The 20,641-nt window shown below is 46.1% G+C and overlaps 1 protein-coding gene across 3 annotated transcripts in view; it reads left to right on the top strand.

Moving 5' to 3' along the window:
- Positions 1–4,729: 4,729 nt before the first annotated feature.
- The window catches only part of Il34 (interleukin 34), a 48,643-nt gene continuing 32,731 nt past the window's right edge, over positions 4,730–20,641 (top strand). Inside the window, exon 1 of one of the 3 annotated variants that reach the window (XM_070026262.1) lies at positions 4,730–4,901. The gene's annotated coding sequence lies outside the window, so the exon portion shown is untranslated. Of the gene's footprint in view, positions 4,902–20,597; positions 20,616–20,641 lie in introns of those variants that run through there. The other 2 variants (XM_070026259.1, XM_070026261.1) reach the window with 2 other exon arrangements.

Genomic DNA, 20,641 nt, shown 5'->3' with positions numbered 1-20,641 from the left:
TCAAGCTACCCAAACTGAGCAAGTTCTCTGCAGCTAGCACCGGTGTAAGAATCAGGTGATGAGATACAACCTTGGACTGCAGCCCACCATCCAGCAAAGAGAGGAGAGCATTATACACCTTTCTATTGGAATTAAGTATCTATATTGGTTCTACATCACAATAGACCCAGTAGATTTTGCTAGGAATTGAGTCCCTGTGTAACATTTTCCCTCACTGAGTTCATGAATTTGCATAGGAGTCAGTACAATTGAATTGCATTTGGGAAACCTCATTTCAAGGCTCATTCTCTCCCCCCCCCCCCCCCCCCCCCAGGCTCTAAATCCATTCTATCAAAATGTGTGATGCTTACAAACAGCCTAGTTGAGTAATGGCTCTTTGTTCCTGGCTTCCTTCCTTCCATCTTTAACAGATGTGCTCTTCCTATAGTATCAGACGTTATATGAGGAAGGGAAACTTGGTCTCTGTATAGTACCAGGAATTGTCCCTGCAGAGCTCTCACTGCAGTTTGCCTTCGGTTTGCTGGTTCTCTGGCAGCAGATGAAAAGCTCTGGCAAGTGGAATTTTTGGAGTACAGTTGGAAGGAGCTGGGCTTGAATATGCTTAGAGGAGGAATTTGGTTTTTTTCAGAGCTACTGCCTCAGGACCTACAAAAGGTCTTAGCAATATTTAGTGATTAGCTAATCTGAATTACAAGTTCTTTTGTGTAGTTTAGGAAATTGGATTGGCTCCTTTGGTTTAACTGAATAAAAGGTAGAGGGAGAAGTGGTGCTTTGGATCAAGTGGTAGAGCGCCAGCCTCAAGCTGAAGAGCTCAGGGATAGCGCCCAGAGTTCAAGCCCCATGACCGACAAAAACCAAAACAACAAAAAAACCCGGAACATTCCCTGCCTCTCACAGTCTGTTGGGAAGCTGCAAGGAGGGGTCATGTCAGGACCCTGAGACATTGCCTGTAGTTATTAGGTTTGCTCTCATCCTGTGAAGCCCCTCTGACTTGGATCTAAGAGGACCAAAAACTTCTCAGCTGCCTCAGCTTTCCTCTGACCTCATAGACAGAGGTTCTGCAGATGTTGTTTCCTTAGGAAGATCTCTTGCCAAGAATAGCATTCTTCATGGGGAGGGGGTTCGAATTGGACTGTGAGTGGAATGTTGCTTTTCTAGGTTTGTGTAAAAGTATTGTTGGCAGAACAGCTGTTAGGACTGAGAAGGGCACTCTGTTTCCTGACTAATAAAGAGTGCCAGTGTATAGGATGCCTGTTCAGAAGAAGAGAAAAGCAGGGATCTTTCTCAGACGAAGAGGGGAGCTAGAAATGCCAAGGCATCTACTGATGAGAATCAATTTCTGTCAGTTTCTGTCAATTCCTTAATTCGGTTTCCTATTTGGAGTAGAAGCGTCGTGTGTTTACATGAGTCACTTGCTTGTTTGCATAGAAAATATGTGTATATTTTTATATGTGTATATTTTTAAGCTTATTACATCCTTAAAATTAATTTCCAAAGGCTGGCTGCCCAGGGTTCAGAAGAAACGTCTCTCCTAAAATAAAAACTGGCCCAAAAAGATAGCATGGGGGCAATAGATGGCTCAGTTGGGGACACATGATAAGGGCTCATGCCTGGTTGGCCATGGTTGATTTATATTTGGGGACCTGTAACATGAAGGGCTCATAATGTATAAGTGAATGAGGTCAGCTGGTACACTACCAGAGTGTCAGAGCATCATTAGTCAACCAGTGCATGCACCAGCTATTCCTTGAGATGCTTGGAAAGCCACCATCCATCATAAGACTTGCCAGCTGCAAGAACTGTTTAGGCAACTAAACCCACAGGTTGGACAAGGGTATTAATAAACTGGCCATCTTCATCCCTGTTGAAGATGGCAAGTTGAATGCTAGAGCATATGACCGTGAGTTTCAGAAGAGCCTAAGGCCCATGTCTGATACCTTCAGATCAAACATAGCTTGGGACTTTAAGGAAAAACAAGAAGAACAAAAAACCCCAAAGGTCTTGAGTCTGAAAGAGAAGGGGGAGAGGGGGTAAATAGCTAAGACATGTCAGGAAGTGGGAAAAAACAACAAAAACCTGTAGTGCTAACCCTCAGAATGGTTTGTATAAGGATAGAATCCTGGTCTTACTAAAAAAAAAAATCTTGCTTTGGGGGCTGGGAAGGTGGCTCAGTGGTAGAGTGCTTGCCTGGCATGCATGAGGCCCTGGGTTTGATTCCTCAGTACCACATAAGCAGAAAAGGTTGGGAGTGGTGCTGTGGTTCAAGTGGTAGAGCACTACCCTTGAGCTGAAGAGCTGAAGGACAGTGCTGAGGTCCAGAGATCAGGCCCATGACCGCCCCCCCCAAAATCTTGCTTTTAAATATTTCTCAATCTGGGGCTTGAGTGACAGAGTACTTGTTTAGGAAGCACAAAGCCCCAAATTCAAACCCCAGGGCCCTCCCCCACCAAAAAAAAAAAGATGCAGAATAAATACTTTTCAAAGTGGTATAAACGGTCACATGTGGAAATCACTAGCTGTTATGGAGAGGGAGGGAATTTTGTTGCTTCTTTTAAGAATGAACCAACACGGAGCTGGGAAGGTGGCTCAGTGGTAGAGCGCTTGCCTTGCATGCATGAGGCCCTGGGTTTGATTCCTCAGCACCACATAAGAAAAAAAAAAGCTGGAAGTGGCACTGTGGCTCAAGTGGTAGAGCACTAGCCTTGAGCTGAAGAGCTGAGGGACAGCGCCCAGACCCAGAGTTCAGGCCCCACGACCGGACCCCCCCCCCCAAAAAAAAAAAGAATGAACCAACAAAAATATCAAAGAAACCAAGTTTGGAAATGAATGAACAATTTTAGAAAAGAGGCTGGATGTAGCTGAACGCTGAAGGACTGTGTTTAATACCTAGATTTGGAATCCTAAATTCCCAGCCACCTTAAATCCTAAATTCCCAGCAGTCGCCTTACTATTGAAACCCACAAGACTACGACCCTCTTCTGCACACATCTTGGAATGAGGGCCAGATGTGGTGGGACATAATTATTCTAACTACTTTAGGCAATGGTTAGGAGAATCCTGGTTCAAGACCAGCCTGGGCAAACAAACTCCATCTCAACAGCAAACCAAGTGTGGTGTGTCTGTGCTACTAGCTATGTGGAAGGTATAGGTGGAAGGCCCAGGGTTCAAGACTGGCCCTGCTTAAAAACTCCAGACTACATGGAAAATAACCAGAACAAAAAAAAGGAATGGAGGATGGGTCAAATGGTAGGTAGAGTACCTGCCTTGCAAGCACAAGGCCCAGAGTTTATATTCCAGTATGGGAAAGGGGGTGGGGGGAAGTGAAGGGTGACAACATTATAGAAGTGCTTTTGATGAAGTCATTTGGGGAGAGTTGTTTTCCAAGCTCCTTTGTGGTAAACTAGTAACGTGATAGCCAAGAAAAGTATTAATATTTACTGTGGCTTGTTAAGGTCTGGTGCTGTTATAGCCAAGACTCCATCCATCTGCCCAATTCCAGGGAGGAAAGAAGTGCATGGAAAGAGCACTGGACATGGAGTCAGATGAGCTAGGGATGCCGTAGTAACTGAACGCTGAGTATTTTGAAGGGTATGGTGCTAGGAGGCCTGAGGCTGCCTTTATCCTGATATATAGGGATGCTTTGAGACCAGGGGTCCAGAGAGGGCACAGTGGGATGTGTGCCAGCTTCACAAGGCCCCAGTGAAGTCCTGTGGCTGTGTTTCCATCTCATCTCGCCGCCTCTGCCCTCCCTCCCACGAGCTGCCTGACTTGGATCAGCCTTGGCAGAGCTCTTGGCAGTGTCTCCCAGAGGGTGTGGCCAGAGTGACCACTACTGGGAACGGGCGTGGGGGATTAGCCGGGTACATTCCAGCGTGGGCATATTGTCCAGCTGCAAGGTCAGGAAATCTAGTCTACTATCAATTAAGAAAGCATTTCTTGAACCACTACATTCATTGACATTTCCAATAGGGCAGGCTCTCATGTCTAGGTTGAGGTCTGCATTCACAGAGTCCTAGATGTTCTGTGGAGCCTTAGATGTCAAGGAATGGGTCCCTGAAGAAGGGTTCTGTGCTCCTTTCCCAGGGGAACACTACAAACAGACACCCCCTCCCCTGGCTCCTTTGTGAAGGCCACAGGGGAGGAGTTGAAGGTTCCGTTAGGAGACCAGAGTTGGCGACTCTTATCCTCTCTAAATATAGAATGGTGAAATCTGGGAAGTTATGGGGCTCCACCTGTGAACCCCATAATGCTCTGCTCTGTTAGATCCCTCAGACTAATCATGGTGATCAGGTAAAGCATGTGGGGAGGGGGGTGGTGGAGCTGAAGGAAGACTTTGGCTCCTGCCTCCAGAAGTTCCCACAGGCTCCAGAATAACCAGCTGTGGATTTGGGGGTACAATATGTTGCCTCTCTGAGCTCAGGAAGACTGGGTTATTTCACAGCCCTCAGCTGTAATCTATGTATTAGATCTTTTCTCCATCTAAATGCCCCACACGTGCACATGATCCCAGCAATAGCTGTGTCCAGTTTTGTTCGAAGTTGGGCTGTCTAGACTGGAGAGGGGCTGGAAATCACAGCTTGGTTGCTTGTGATATTTACCGAACAGTAAGAACTGTCCCCTGGCTGATTCTCTCTTCTGGGTGTAAGATTTCTTCCTACTCCACGCTCCAAGGCATGCTGGGCCACGTGGCCCCGCCCCGCCCTTGCTGGCTCCCTTTCCCAGTCAAGTCAGAGCTGCAGTGGCTTGCTCTCTGCCCTTCCCAGCAGACGGGAAGCTGGGCTTATATGCACTGAGGGCAGCCATAGCCTCTCCCACCTGGCACTCACTGGCCACAGTCCCTAGGCACCTGCTTCAGAGCCCAGAGCAAGCCTTAAAGCCACCAGCAAGTCTTGGAAGACCAGGTAAGCAGCAGTTTTCACTTACACGACCAGCTTTCCTTCTTTCCACCTTTGGCTGATGGCTTCCCCTCACCAATTCAGTTGTGTTTTCTCCACCACAGCAAGAGAGACTTGATAAAAGACAGCGCTAGTCAAGAGGCTCTGAAATGGTGTGAATTGTATGTCCTAGGTTTTATTTTTTTTAACCTTTTCTTTCAGAGCCGTGTGGGGAAAAGCGGATCCATATAACCATAGAACAGGTGGCATCTCTGTTCTCTTCAGTGAATTTTCTGGAATGAATGGTTGTCCTAGGTTACTAGTGCTGCTCTACTGAATATTGCCTTATGTCTTTAGACTTACTGTAGGTGCTATGTGCATGAACTGTCACTGCATAAATTGCTTTATCAAAAATCATTTGAAGCTGGGGGCTGGTGGCTCATATCTGTAATCCAACATATTCCGGAAGCTGAATTCTGAGGACCCCAATTAGAAGTCAGCCTGGGTAGGAAAAATGCATGAGACTCTTATCTCCAATGAACTGTCAAAAAGCTGGAAGTAGAGCCATGACTTAAGAGACAGAGTTCCCAAAGGAGGAGGTAACAATGTTCGATAGGAAAGGTACTCATTACTTTACTCATGTAACTGTAACCCCTCTGTACAATATTTTTACAATAAAAAATATTTAAAAAAGAGGAAGTTCCAACTTTGAGTGAAAAGCAAAGGGACAGCACTTAAGCTCTGAGTTCAAGCCCCTATACCAGGACAAAAAAAAATGATTTCAGCAAAAGAGGAACTTAAGCCAGAGGAATCAAAAATGGCAGGCCAGCCTGGGCTGTACACTAAAGTTCAAAAAAAAGAAACAGCCCCACTGATCTATAAAATTTTAAAAGGGAAATGGCATGGGTAAAGCTCATCCAGACAATTTCTGAATAAAAATGAAGTGTTCTTTTGTTGTTGTTGTTCAGTCATGGGGCTGGAACTCAAGGGCCTGGGTGCTGTCACTGAGCTCTTTTGCTCAAGGCTAGCACTCTACTACTTTCAGCCACAGTGCCACTTCCAGTTTTCTGATGGTTAATTGAATATAAGTCTCACAGACTTTTCTGCCTGGACTGGCTTTGAACTGCGATCCTCAGCTCTCAGCTTCCTGAGTAGCTAGGATTTCAGGTGTGAGCTACTGGTGCCTGGCTAAATAAATTTTATTTTGTATCTATTTTATTCTATTTATTTATTTTGTCAGTCATGGGGCCTGAACTCTGGGCCTGGGTGCAGTCCCTCAGCTTTTTAGCTCAAGACTAGCATTCCACCACTTGAGCCACAGCATCATTTCTGGCCTTTGCTGCTTATGTGGTGAGAAATTGAACCCAAGCCCTCATGCATGCAAGGCAAGCACTCTACCACTGAGCCACCTTCCCAGCCCTGTATTTATTTTAAATACACAGCAACTATGTGTTTTTTTTATTTTTTGTTTTTGCCAGCCCAGGGACTTGCCCTTGGGCCTGGGTGCTGTCCCTGAACTTTGGTGCTCTAGGCAAGGGCTCTACCAGTTGTGCTACAGTTCCACTTCAGGCTTTTTTGAGTAGTTTTTAGTGGCTATAAGAGTCTCACAGACTTTCCTACTCAGGCTGGCTTAAAATTGCGATCCTCAGATCTAAGCTTCCTGAATAGCTAGGATCACAGCTGTGAGCCACTGGCGCCAGTTAATGCTGTGTCCCTTGATTCATGTAAAGTTGAATTGCTTCCAGGTGTTTTTGCAATTAATAATTCAATTTTGATGGAGAGGTCTGTGAAAATAATTTCTTTTGGTCTTTTAAATTTTGCTGTTCTTCCCATAATTCCTCCCTGGAATCTCTTCTCCATCTAGAATGAATGTTTGGGGCAAAGGGCAAGAAAAGTTTTGAAGCTCCTCTCATATTACATATGGACTCAGCTGACTTATAAGAATTTAGTAATTTCTGGGACCAAGGTGGCATGATGGGCTGGGTGGGGGGCTTTTGTTCTCTGGGGATTTTCCAGGGAGGGTTTGAAGGCAACTTAGCCTGGTAGTTAGCTTGGTTTTAGTATGCATGGTATATATAGTTACTGGCTGACCTTGAACTCTCACCTAGTAGCTTCATTGGGCCTCAATTAATTTGTGTGTAAAATAGAAATTATACAAGTTGTCAGGGATACTGGGAGTCAGAGACAATGTGTAAGGAGCAGGCACCTAGCACAATGTCTGGCATTTCTTCCAAGTATTTTCCCTGGGTCATTTATAAGGTGGGCAGAATGAGAAAGTTAAGAGCTGTTTTTCTCCCCCTATACCATTCTACTTGGGATGAAAGGCTTAGCCATCTGTCAGAGAACTTTTTACTAGGTGCCTGTTCTGAGGCCAGAGGGCGAGGTTTCAGGATCAGAGGTTCTTTGAAGGGTACCAGGCTTTTAGCCTGCCATTGTCATCCGATGGAGATGCCACCTTTCCAGTCTCTCAGCCACAAGTTTAAGGGGCAGAATGAGAGTTCCCAGGAAGTCTGGATCCAGCTGCCCCTTGTAGGTCTCTGTGTCGCTCACCCAACGCAGCCCAGAGAGCTCGGGCATTGAAGAAGATAACCTTCATTCTAATCCTGGTTGTGCCAACTCCCACCTGTGAGCAGTGATTGGCCCTCTCTGAGCCTCTCTTTCTCCTCTGTGAAATGGAAATGTGAGCACCTGTGTCGTAGAATGACATGAGATAACACGGCTAAACATCTGTCCTTGTCTCATATTGTTCAAGATTGATGCTGTGCATGGCTCACAGTCTTTGGGAAGGAAACAGCATTAGCAATAAGATAGAAAAGTCAGGTATTTGTTTTCTCCACTAACCAATGTTTGTCAGGCTAGCTGGCCCTGGTATTAAGAGCCAGGGAGAATACCTTGGAAGTACGCAATGTACCTCGTTTGGACAAATAGAGATCATGACCATCTCTGCCTGGGCTCAGGAAATGGCTCCATATTGAAGACCAAATAGGCTGTTAGGCAGAAACTACCAAATGAAAGTAGTTAGCAGGGTATCTGTAATCCTAGCTATGCAGGAGGCTGAGATCTGAGGATCACAGATTGAAGCCAGCCCCAGCAGGAAAGTCTGTGGGACCCTTCATCTTCTGGTAACCACTAAAAATCCAGAAGTGGAGCTGGGACTCAAGTGGTAGAGTGAATAAGCCCGGGCCCTGTGTTGCACAGTGCTGCACTGGGGTTTGCACCAGAGCTGGCACAAAATAATAAATAATTAAAAAGTGGAGCTAGAGGAAGAATGAGAAGTTCTGTAGGGCTGCAGGGCTGGGTATAGGGAAAGGCAGTGTGGGAAATGAGATGAGAGAGCCCAGTAGGAGCCAGACTATAAAGGACTTTGAAGGTCAGATGCTAATTTGGGTTTCACCTCAGTGATGTGAGGTTTAAACAGGTGTTGCGATCCCAAGCAGGTCGCTTCGGTGGGGGAGTAAGGGAGTATGGTATTTCAGGGACTTTGGTGGCACCCAAAAGAAACGACTACAGATGCCTGGCAATGGTGGCTCCTGACTGTAGTTCTAGCTACTCAGGAGGCTGAGATCTGAAGATCAGGGTTCAAAGCTAGTCTGGGCAGGAAAGTCCGTGAGACTCCTATCTCCAATAAGCCACCAGAAAACTGGAAGTGGCGCTGTGGCTCAAGTGGTAGAGCGCTTGCCTTGAACTGAAGAGCTGAGGGACAGCGCCCAGGCCCAGAGTTCAAGCCCCATGACCGAGAGAGAGAGAGAGAGAGAGAGAGAGAGAGAGAGAGAGAGAGAGAGAGAGAGAGAGAGAGAGAGAGAGAGAGAGAGAGGGAGGGAGAGAGGGAGGGAGGGAGGGAGAGGGAGAGGGAGAGGGAGAGGGAGAGGGAGAGGGAGAGGGAGAGGGAGAGGGAGAGGGAGAGGGAGAGGGAGGAAGGAAGGAAGGAAGGAAGGAAGGAAGGACTACAGAGAGTCAGGTCATCAGAATAGGCCTGGTGTAAGGAAACCTGGCCTAGAACATAGGTTCTTGGGTTCTGATCCCAGTCCTGCCACTAGAACCCATAATTCTACAAACTCAGATGAGGGTGCAGGGCCAGAATCTTCTTATGACTGTTTTTTCTTCTTTGGGAGACCTGGAGACCACAGATGTACCCTCATCCTTAGACTCTGCCACAGATGTACCCTCATCCTTAGACTCTGTCCTATAGCTGCTCTGAGTCAGCCTTGGTAGCAACAGACATGGTAACTGGCCATTTGAGCCTGAGAGAGAATCCAAGGAATCTGAGAACTGTTAACCAAGCCTGAGACAATGCCAGGAGGCTTCTAGGCTCCCGCTACCATGCGTGTTTGCATGTGAGAGCTATGTCCCATGATTTTGTCGTGGTATCTCCTGGGACCTGGGATCTAAGCTTTTCAGGGGCTGCTGGCTACTGCTGGGCGACCAGCCAGGATGCTTCTTGGACCCTGTCCAGATCAGTGGGTGTGGATGGGTTGGGTGTAGCTACAATTAGGAAGATTTGGATGATGATTCTGAGAAGGTAAAGCTAAGGATGTATGGGCTAGGAAGGTGGCTCAGTGGTAGAGCTCATGCCTTGCATGCCTGAGGCCCTGGGTTCGATTCCCCAGCACCACATAAGCAAAAAGCAAAAAGCCAGAAGTGGCGCTGTGGCTCAAGTGGTAGAGCACTAGCCTTGAGCTGAAGAGCTGAGGGACAGTGCCTAGGCCCAGAGTTCAGGCCCCACGATCGGACCCCCCCCCCCCAAAAAAAAAAAGCTAAGGATGTGGCTCAAGTGGTGGTATGTGTGCCTAGCATGTGCAAGGTCCTGAATTCAAACTCCAATACAAAAAAAATTTTTGACCAGGCTCATGTGGCTCAGGAGGCTGAGATCTGAGGATTATGGTTAGATAGAAAAGTCCATGAGACTCTTTCCTTCTTTTCTCCCTCCTTCTTTCCTTCCTTCCTTCCTTCCTTCCTTCCTTCCTTCCTTCCTTCCTTCCTTCCCTTCCCTTCCCTTCCCTTCCCTTCCCTTCCCTCCCCCTTCTCTCTCTTCCTCTCTTTCTATTTCTTTCTTTCTTTTCCTTTTTGTCAGTTGTGGGGCATGAATTCAGGGCTTGAGTGCTGTCCCTGAAAAAGAAAAAAAAAGCACTGTGGCTTACATGGTAGAGCGTTAGCCTTGAGCACAAAGAGGCTCAGGAATAGCACCCAGGCCCAGAGTTCAAGCCCTAGGACTAGAAAAAAAAAGTAAGACAAAAGAGATATGGAGGGCTGGGAAGGTGGCTCAGTGGTAGAGCGCTTGCCTTGCATGCATGAGGCCGTGGGTTTGATTCCTCATCACCACATAAGAAAAAAAGAAAAAAAACTGGAAGTGGTACTGTGGCTTAAGTGGTACAGCGCTAGCCTTGAGCTGAAGAGCTGAGGGACAGCGCCCAGAGTTCAAGCCCCATGACCGGACCCCAAAAGAAAAAAAAAAGAGAGATGTGGACTTGCAGGCAAGTATTAGAAAAGACCAGGAACATTCTGAGGTGCTCATTGCTTCTTCCATCAAGAGAAGCTCAACACAGAAGCTCAAGAACTCTACCACGAGGACTCATCTCTACTTCTGACTCGGGCACTTTCAGTCTTTTTGATAATCCCTACCCTCCAGCAATCAGCTCTTTCCTCTTTCCCACAGCCAGCACCCTTCTGTACCTCCAGCTCTCTACTTACATCATTCAAAGCTGTCTTCTGTCTTTTTCTTTTTGTAGTGGTACCTGAACTCTGGGCCTCAGCGCTGTCCCTCAGCTCTTCAGCTCAAGGCACTTGAGCCACAGCGCCACTTCTGGTTTTCTGGTTGTTTATTGGAGAGAAGAGTTTCACAGACTTTCCCTGCCCGGGCTGGCTTTGAACCACGATCCTCAGATCTCAGCCTTCTGACTAGTTAGGATTACAGGTGTGAGCCACCAGTGCTGGCTTCTTCTGTCTTTTTTGTTTTGTCAGTCATGGGGCTTGAACTCTGGGCCTGGGCGCTGTCCCTCAGCTCTTCAGCTCAAGGCGAGCACTCTACCACTTGAGCCACAGCGCCACTTCCAGCTTTTTCTGCTTATGTGATGCTGAAGAATAGAACCCAGGGCCTCATGCATGCAAGGCAAGCACTTTACCACTGAGCCACCTTCTCAGCCCTTCTGTCTTTTTTTTGTTGTTGTTGGTGGTGGTGGTAAGGCTAGAACTCAGAGTCTGGTCACTGTCCTTGAGCTCTTTTGTTCAAGGCTAGTGCTCTACCACTTTGAGCCACAGCGCTACTTCCAGTTTTCTGGTGGTTAATTGGAGATAAGAGTTTCACAGACTTTCCTGCCAGGGCTGGCTTTGAACTGTAATCCTCAGATCTCAGCCTCTTGAGTAGCTAGGATCACAGGTCTGAGCTACCAGTGCCAGGTGTCAAGCATTTTTAGAGCTTGTTTGGAGGTTCTAGCAGGGGAGCGCAGCTACTCGTATACCCTTGACCGAAGACTGGCCCTCCTCTATGGGGGATGGTCGTCCTCTTCGACCGAGCATGGAGCCGTGATAGAAGAAGGGGACACCGGCCTCGCCAGCCAGATCAGCCGAATCAACCCTGGCGATGAATGGGGTGACAGATGTCGCAGCCAGATCACCCTCACATCCTCAAGCATTTTTAGATGTGGAGTTTAGTAGTGTTAAGTATATACATATACTAAAACTCCCCCACCCCCTGGTCCCTACTTTTCTAATTTCTTCCTCTGATTTTTTTCTACTCTAGTTTCCTCACATAAATAGAGTCATATGGTCTTTGGGGACTGGCCTACTGACTTAGTAGAATGTCTTATGGTTGTACTGTGTGATGGGATTTCCTTCTTTTTAAATTCGAATATATCACATATATATATATATATATATATATGTATTACCTATTTTGATTATCCATTCATCTGTCCACAGACTTGGGTTTCTTTGGTCTCTTGGCTATTGTGAACAGGGTGTTATAAACATGGATGACGGGCATCCCTGCAAGTCTCTGCTTTCAATTCTTTTCAGAGCGTACCCCAAAGTGGAACTGCTGGAATGTGTGGTAATTCTAATTTTAATTGTTTTGAAGATCTGCCAAACAACACAAAGGTTCCAAAGTTTCCACATCCTTATCAAGGCTTGTTGTTTTTGTGGTAATTGTTGCTCTAATGGGTGGAGGTATTTTCTCATTAATTTGTTTCTTTAATGACTTGTAATCTTTTTATATGCTTGTCATCCATTTATTTTCTTCGTCAAAATGGCTATTCAACTCTTTCCATATTTTAATTGGGTTACTTTTTGTATCAGATATCTGATTTGCAATTATTTTTTTCCTATCTCTAAGTCTTCTCTTCACTCCATTGATTATGTCCTGAATGCACAATCTATAATTGTGATGTCTCCACTAGGCTACATTTGTTTTTGTGGCTTGCTTTTTTTTGGGTGTCATATCTTAGAATAAGTGCCAGACCCAATTTTGGCATCTTTTCTCCTGTTTTCTCCTAGGAGTTCTAGAGTTTTTGGGTCTATATCTTTGCAAAAATTTTAGTACCTTAAAAAAATGTATAGCCAGGAGCTGGTGGCTCACGCCTGTAATCCTAGCTACTCAGGAGGCTGAGATCTGAGGATTGGGGCTCGAAGCCAGTCAGGGCAGAAAAGTCCCTGTGCGGCTCTTACCTTCAATTAAGCACTCAAAAACCAGAAGTGATGCTGTGGCTTAAGTGGTAGAGTGCTAACCTGGAGCCAAAGAGCTCAGGGGCAGTGCCCAGGCCCTGAATTCAAGTTCTACAACTGACAAAAATATTATGTATGTTTATTATAAGAAATATCAAAAGAAATGACAGATCCCCACACCTAATATTTTACAAGACAACCCTCAAACGGTCCTACTTTATCACCTCTTAAACTATAAATTACATATGAATCATCGCTAAGCATGCATAGAGGAACAGATATGCCAAATAGGCTATATCCCTGCAATGGTACATAAGTCAGCCTTGAACAAGGATGGGAATCCTGTCAGGTGCTGCAGTGTGGGTGAATCTTGAGGAATTATGCTAAGTGAAATAGACCAGATACTAAGAGACAGATGCTGTTTGTGGTTCCACTTAAGTGAGGTACCTAGAGTACTCTCAAGTTCAAAGAAACAGAAAGTGGAATGGTTGCTGTCAGGACTAGGAGGAGGGGACAATGGCTACAGAGTTTCAGTTTTGCAAGCTGAGACGGTTCTGGAGATAGGGGGTTGGTTAGGGTTGCACAACAATTTGATTGTACTCTGCCACTGAAAAATGATTAAGAGAATACATTTTATAGTGCCTTTAAAAAAAATTCTTCCTAGGGATTCAGTGAGCTGACGGGGAGGCAGTGGGTGGGAGCTGTTATTATTAGCTCTAGGCTTTCTGCCTCTAAGTAGTTTTGCAAGCCCCGGGGGCCTTCTTGTAGGACTTACCCCAATTCTATGGGAGAAGTTGGGGTTCAGGAGAGACTTTCTGGAGGGATGACTGAGGCCCTTGTTCAGAAAATTCCTCGCAGTTTGTGGGATGGGTGAGTTCCAGACACCAGAAAGTCCCTGGCAAGAAAACTTGCTTCCACTAAGGGGCAGTTTTCAGGGGGAAAATTTCAGCTCAGCCTCGTTTCTGCTGGTAAAGCAGGCTGCCTCATTTGTGGAGGGGTAACGGCCCGCCAGTGGGAGGGGGGGATGGATATGGAAGGATGCTGGATGGGCTGGCTGCACAGGAGACTCCTGTATGGGGTTGAGGAAGGACCTGGGGGTGGGCTGGGAGGGGAGAAGATTCAGGGGTGGGGTGTCTCCAAGACTCTACACCTGTCTGATAGGATCAAGGCAAGCAAGGTTACATGTAATGGGTATGTGTGAGGTAGGACCCACTTCAACCCAGGCCCCAGGGTTAAGACTATGCCCAAGATCTCCCTAGTAGCTAGCAGGTAGGATTTCAACTTTCAGCTTTTTTTTTTTTTTGTCAGTTGTGGGGCTTGAACTCTGGGCCTGGGCGCTGTCCCTCAGCTCTTCAGCTCAAGGCTAGCGCTCTCCCACTTGAGCCACAGCGCCACTTCTGGTTTTCTAGTGGTTCATTGGAGACAGGAGTCTCAAAGAGTTTCTTGCCTGGGCTGGCTTTGAACCACAATCCTCAGATCTCAGCCTCCTGAGCAGCTAGGATGACAGGTGTGAGCCACTGGCACCCGGCTTAGATAGGACCCTCATGAATAACTTCTGGGGCTCAAACACTTTCTCATTGTGTATTGGGCTTATTTTGCTTATCTAAAAACTCTGTCTTTCCAAAGACCTTGGCACTGTGATTCAGTGTCCACTCCAGCTCTGCGTCTGGGAAGCAACAAATGCCACCCTAAAGGGGTGTGATGACGGTGGTTTTGTCTAACTTCCTGAGATCCAAGGCTAGATGACTATGACCTTTGTAGCTGAGGCAGGAAGGAGCCCTGGCAGGGGCAGCAGAATGAATGCCCCATCAGCCTGGGTGGCATTCATACAGCGTGAGGGCAGGAGAGCTGTCACTTACCTCTGTGCCCAGCCGAGTGCCAGGCCCTAGGCAATCACTGCCTCTCAGTTCACACACGGAGCCCAGCAGGCGACATGCTGTTATGACGCCTGTGTTGCAGATGAGGAGACTGAGCCTGGACTTTTTCCTCTCCCCATTCTGCAGCGTGCTTTCTGGTGCTCCTCACTGCCAGCTGACCAGCGTGCACTGTGGGCTTTCTCTTGCATTCCCCCTGTGCCCACCCCATGACTCTAGGAAAGGTCTTGGCAGGGCTTTAGTATAGATGGGGAAGCCACTTTGGGGGTCCCCTAGGGTCCTGTGTGTGTATTGGGGAAAACTTTGCTAACCTTCACTCTGCAGACTCCTTCCCACCTTGCAATTGGTTTTTTTTTTTTTTTGGGTCCAGTCATGGGGCCTGAACTCTGGGCCTGGACGCTGTCCCTCAGCTCTTCAGTTCAAGGCTAGCGCTCTACCACTTGAGCCACGGCGCCACTTCCGGTTTTTTCTTTTTTGCTTATGTGGCGCTGAGGAATCGAACCCAGGACCTCAAGCATGCAAGGCAAGCGCTCTACCACTGAGCCTCCCACCTTGCATTTGGTAGCAGATTCTAGAGCCCTCCCCCCAGCTCCTGATTGGAGGGAGGTGTCCTGACCCAACATCTCATGACACTGGTGAGGCCCTGCTAGACCAGCTGAGGCTGGGCTGGGGCCAGGTGCTTTCCAGTATCTTCCCAGGAAAGAAGGAAAGGAAGGAAAGCTGCTTTGAGGAGAAAGCCACCCCATCTTGCTTACTTTCCCTCCCCTCTGTGGGCTGCCTCCTGATGGGTAAGAGAGGGCCACTTCTCTCTCCGCCCAAGGATGTGGTGTAAGGTCATGTCCTTGTTGATTCTCACAGGGCAGTGAATCTTTAACGCAGCTGTGGAAGGCATGGAGGAGGAAGGAGGAGGAAGTCCCAACTGGGCCAGGTGTTAGAGAGGCTCATGCAAACTTGATCCATGCAGTCTACCTGCAAAACATCATATTTACTGAAAAAATATATATATAAAATAGTATTTGTGCCAGTCCTGAGGTTTGAACTCAGGGCCTGTGCATTGTCCCTGAGCATTTTTGCTTAAGGCCAGTGCCCAACCATTTGAAACACAATTCTACCTCAAGCTTTTTTTGGTGGTTAATTGGAGATGGGTCTCATGGACTTTCCTGTCCCAGCTGGTTTCAAACCACAATCTTCAGATCTCAGTCTCTTGAATAGCTAGGATTACAGGCATGAGCAACCAATGCCTGGCCAAATACTTTTTTTTTTTTTTTGGTCGGTCATGGGGCCTGAACTCAAGGCTAGCACTCTACCACTTGAGCCACAGCACCACCTCTGGCTTTTCTGTATATATGGTACTGAGGAATCGAACCCAGTCCTTCATGTATGCTAGGTAAGCACTCTACCACATTCCCAGCCCCAATAAGACTTTTTACAGCACAATTTTAGATTTACAGAAAAGATGAGTAGACTCAAGCGAAATAGCTATTCTCCAGAGCCAGCAGCTCTGGGCTCTAGCCAGAGGGCCCTGCTTCACCCTGACCAGCACAAGGTCAGACACACAGCATCTGCTTTTGACTTTGAACTTGACTTTGAAGTACAGGGTACTTCTCCAGCTCCATCCTGAGGACCACTGCCAGCATTAGCAATCCAGTGTGTGTGTGTGTGTGTGTGTGTGTGTGAGAGAGAGAGAGAGAGAGAGAGAGAGAGAGAGAGAGAGAGAGAGAGAGAGAGAGAGAGAGAGAGAGAGAGAGAGAGAGAGGGAGGGAGGGAGAGAGAGAGAGGGAGAGAGAGAAACAGACAGACAGACAGAGAGAGACAGAGAGACAGACAAAGACAGAGACAGAGAAGAGAGAGAGAGAAAATATGTGTCCTGGGGCTTTCTGATAGTTAATTGGAATCTACAGACTTTCTTACCCAAACTAGCTTTGAACCATGATCCTCACATCTTAGTTTCCTGAGTAGCTAGGATTATAGGCATGAGCCCCTGCACCTAACAACAATCCAGGTTTTGTAGGCCTAAACATCCCTGATACAAGGCAACACCATTTATATGGCCGTCCTTGGCCCTGACTAGTAGCTCAAGCCATTTCCCTGCCATTCTTTTTTTTTTTTTTCTCATGCAAAGAGCAAGGGGATTTATTCACCAAGCATGCATGGGGCTCACTGAACACGCAGGAACAGAGAGCCCCGAGCATAGTTCCCTGCCATTCTATGTGTTTCCAGCACCTGTCTCTCTTCTATGCCCATGAAGAGGTTGTATCCTAGAAACAACATTGAAGTTCTCCTTCTACTGCAGAAATAAGAGCACATGAGAAATTAAGGTAAAAAGCCAGTGCAAGAAAATGCAATGTGAGGTTAGATTAGACCAATTCTGGGAAGAAAACTCTATGAAACATCTAGAAAGTTAGGTCACAACATTATATATATATATATTCATGCATAGCTGGGCTGCAGGAACTAAAAGACATTCCATAGGAGGAATGAATTTGAGAACCAAAGCGAGGAGGGGGCTGTTCCACTTTGCCTGCCTTAAGGACCCTTTGCTGCTCTGATAATCTAGGGATCTGGGTTTTAATTGCCACAGGGATAGGGGATGGAGAGTGGATCCTACATGAGAGGAACATAGAAATAACAGTGTGACACACCCTTTCAAATCCCATTCACAGAAGATAGTGTATTTGTGTCTGAAGGATTTAAAAAATGGGAAATGATAACTAACTGTGAAACATGCATGGTTTTACTTGTGGACAAAACATGTGCATTAGTGTGAAGGATGAGAAAACAACAATCAAAACCAAGCTAGTGATCCAATGAAAACAACTCTCAGGCTGAGGATGTAGGTCATGTGGCTGAGCCCTTACTTAGTATGTGCAAGGCCTTGGATTTGATCCTCAGCAGTTGGAAGGAAAAAGAACAAATAACAACAACAATAAAAAAGAAAGAAAGAAAGAAAGAAAGAAAGAAAGAAAGAAAGAAAGAAAGAAAGAAAGAAAGAAAGAAAGAAAGAAAGAGAAAGGGGGAAGAAACCCTGTAATTCAGTGGGGTGGGTGTTCAAAGCAGGGAAGGAAGGATGTGAAACTGTATGATTGGATGGTTGATGTCATTACTTGGAAGATGTGGGCAAACCAGATTATGAGTCAGAACAAGAGGGCCAAGCCCAGGAGGGACAGAGATGGCCTAGCCAACATCCATAGAAGAACAGGACTTGAACCCAAAGTCAATAAGTGTGAGGGCCAAAGTCATGAACAGACCCCTGTGGGCTAATAGCTCTGGAACAAAGCTGTTCTATTCATTAAGAATTCTATTTTTGGGGGGAGGATGGAAGGGGAAACAAAGGAGGAGGCTACAATGCTTGATAAGAAATGTACTCATGGGCTGGGAAGGTGGCTCAGTGGTAGAGCACTTGCCTTGCATGCTCGAGGCCCTGGGTTCGATTCCTCAGCACCATATAAGCAAAGAAAGCCGGAAGTGGTGCTATAGCTCAAGTGGTAGAGTGCTAGCCTTGAGCTGAAGAGCTGAGGGACAGCGCCCAGGCCCAGAGTTCAGGCCCCACGACTGGACCCCCCCCCAAAAAAAGAAATGTACTCATTATCGTGCCCATGTTATTGTAACCCCCCTGTACAGTATTTTCACAATAAAAAATAAATAAAAAATTAAAAAATAAAAAGTATTTTCCCTTTGTTTTCCACTAGGAACATTCCAGATTAGTTCAGAAGTGGTTCCTAGCAACTGATCTGCCATTGTGGGTCTAGATTGGACCAGGGAACAGAGGAGGGAAGGCCAAATGGGGCTATTAAAGAGGGGAGCGGTGCGTCAAATTCAGCAGGTGTCAAGAGGCTGAGGCTGGTCTGTTACCAAGGTGGGCAGCTGCAGAGATTTCCCAGCTTCCCTAGCTCTTCCTCCCTCTACCTACAACCAGACCTCAAGTGTTCAGACAATCTGTCTTCCTCAGATTCCCACAGAAGGGCCTGTCAAAGGGTGAGTCCCAGGGAAGGAAAGTGACTCAACTAAAATCCTTTGGCCCAAAGCACATATTTAAAAAGGAACAACTTGTCTCGGCATGGTGACCCACATTTGTAGTACTAGCTTCTTGAAAGGCGGATATGGGAGAATGGCTGGAACTTAGTGAGCAAGGTCCATCCACCTGGGCAACCTCATGAGACACTTGGTCAAAACCAACCAACCACCAGAAAGAACAGGCTGGTCATCGGAGCAGAGCTCTGGGTCTGGAGGCTTGGCCTCAGCTGCGGGCTCAGGCAGGTTTGTAGCACAGATCTGGGGTGGAGCGAGACAGGTGTGCCAGATAAGTGGGAACAGTACTGCTCTTGCTGTCCAAGTAGCCTTGGGCAAGTCATTTACCTTTCCCAGGGTGCAGATTCCTCATCTGGGAAACACTTTGAACTGGGTGTTTCAAAACTGGCACAGAGAACAAGGCCTAACCAACCTTAACCTTCGCTTTTCCCCAGAGAAAATGGAAGCTTAGAGAAGGCTAAGTGGGTGGTCTGCACTCTTCTTGATCTCATTGCATCTTGCAGGAGTGAGACTTGTGTTGAGATGTTCTGACAAGTGTCTCTGAACTTCTACTGGCAATGAAACTTCTTGTAAGTGTCTAATGTTACGTAGCAAATGGTCCCAATGACACATTGGAACAGGAGCATGGCGGGAGGTGCTGTGGCTCTTGATTGAGGCATAGGAGCTCGTGACCTATAACTTCTCTCTTCTATTGTTCAGTATTTTGATTAAATAATACATTCATGTGGTTTAAACATCCCAGCATAAAGATCAATGATGAGTTTCCTTCACAAGCTATCAGGTAAATCTTCTCCTCGGTGGAGAGGATTTTTCCAGAACTCCCTAATTTCCAACTTAACCTTATCACTCTGACAAAAAAAAAAAGGTCCATTAAATGAGGGAATTATCCCCTGACAAAATGTCCATTGGATTATGGCTTGATGCTGGTAATCCTAGCTACTCAGGAGGCAAAGAGCTCAAGACTGTGGTTCCAAGCCATCTCCAGCTGGCTTAACTGTCAAAAAGTTGGAACTGGACCCATGGCTCAAGTGGTCGAACATTATCCTTGATTGAAAATGCTAAGGAACAGTGCCCAGGTTTTGAGTTCAAGCCCTAGTACACATGCATGCACTCTCTCTCTCTCTCTCTCTCTCTCTCTCTCTCTCTCTCTCTCTCTCTCTCTCTCTCTCAATGGATTTATTTAAGTTAATAAGCTTCATCTTCTTTCTTGCAAGTTCTAGAGCTTGAGCTCAGGGCCTAGGTGCTGTCCCTAAGCTTCTTCGTGCTACCACTTGAGCCACAGCAGCACATTTGACTTTTTTGGAGTAGTTTATTGGAGATAAGAGTCTCATAGACTTTCTTGCCCGGGCTAGCTTCAAACTATGATCTTCAGATCTCAGCCTCCTGAGTAGCTAGGATTATAGGCGTGAGCCACCAGAACCCGGCTTTTATCTTCTTTTAAAGATACATTATTTCTGAATTTCAAGCTGGCAGTCTCTTACAGTTTAGTGTTGAATTATTCTAACACAGAATCTCTTTATGCAAAGAGATTCATGCATATATATATATATATATATATATATATATATATATATATATATATATATATATAAATGTTTTGCTGCTTCTGCAGAGCACAGTTTGCAAAATAGAATGAATGCACACTGCTCTGAGCCTTGCTTGTTTCACTGATTAAGGCACCCTGTGCCTTTGTGTCTCATGGACATTCAGGTTATTTTCCATCTGTTATCACAGACATTGCTGGGTGCATTACCTCACACATGTGCATTCTGCAGGTGCACACTATATATGCAGGATAAATTCCAATAAATAGGGTTGCTAGGTATCTGCATTGGTAATTTTGAGAGAGAAGTGGCCAATTTGCCTCCATAAAATTAATCCTAAATTGCACCTGCATCAGCTTTGAATGAGAAATCACTGTTTCCCACATCATTACCAACATACCACATTGTCAGATCATTGGATTTTTACCAATCTGATAGGTGGGAAGCAGTGACTCAATTTAGTCTTAATTTAAACGTGTGATGAAAAGTTTTAAATGTGTATAACATGTTTAAAGATCATTTCTATTTTTTCTTTATGACTGTCTTTCTCATATCCTTTGCTTATTTTAAAAAATTAGTTTATTGGCTTTTTTTCTGTTTTATTTCTAAGGGCTGCCTTTGATCTGATCACATCCAAGGTAGTGTTTCTCTTTCAGTTTAAAAA

Source organism: Dipodomys merriami, unplaced genomic scaffold (assembly GCF_024711535.1).
Source record: "Dipodomys merriami isolate MVZ:Mamm:240054 unplaced genomic scaffold, mDipMer1.0.p SCAF_176, whole genome shotgun sequence".
Taxonomy (NCBI): domain Eukaryota; kingdom Metazoa; phylum Chordata; class Mammalia; order Rodentia; family Heteromyidae; genus Dipodomys; species Dipodomys merriami.
This window is presented reverse-complemented; position numbering and strand designations above follow the sequence as displayed.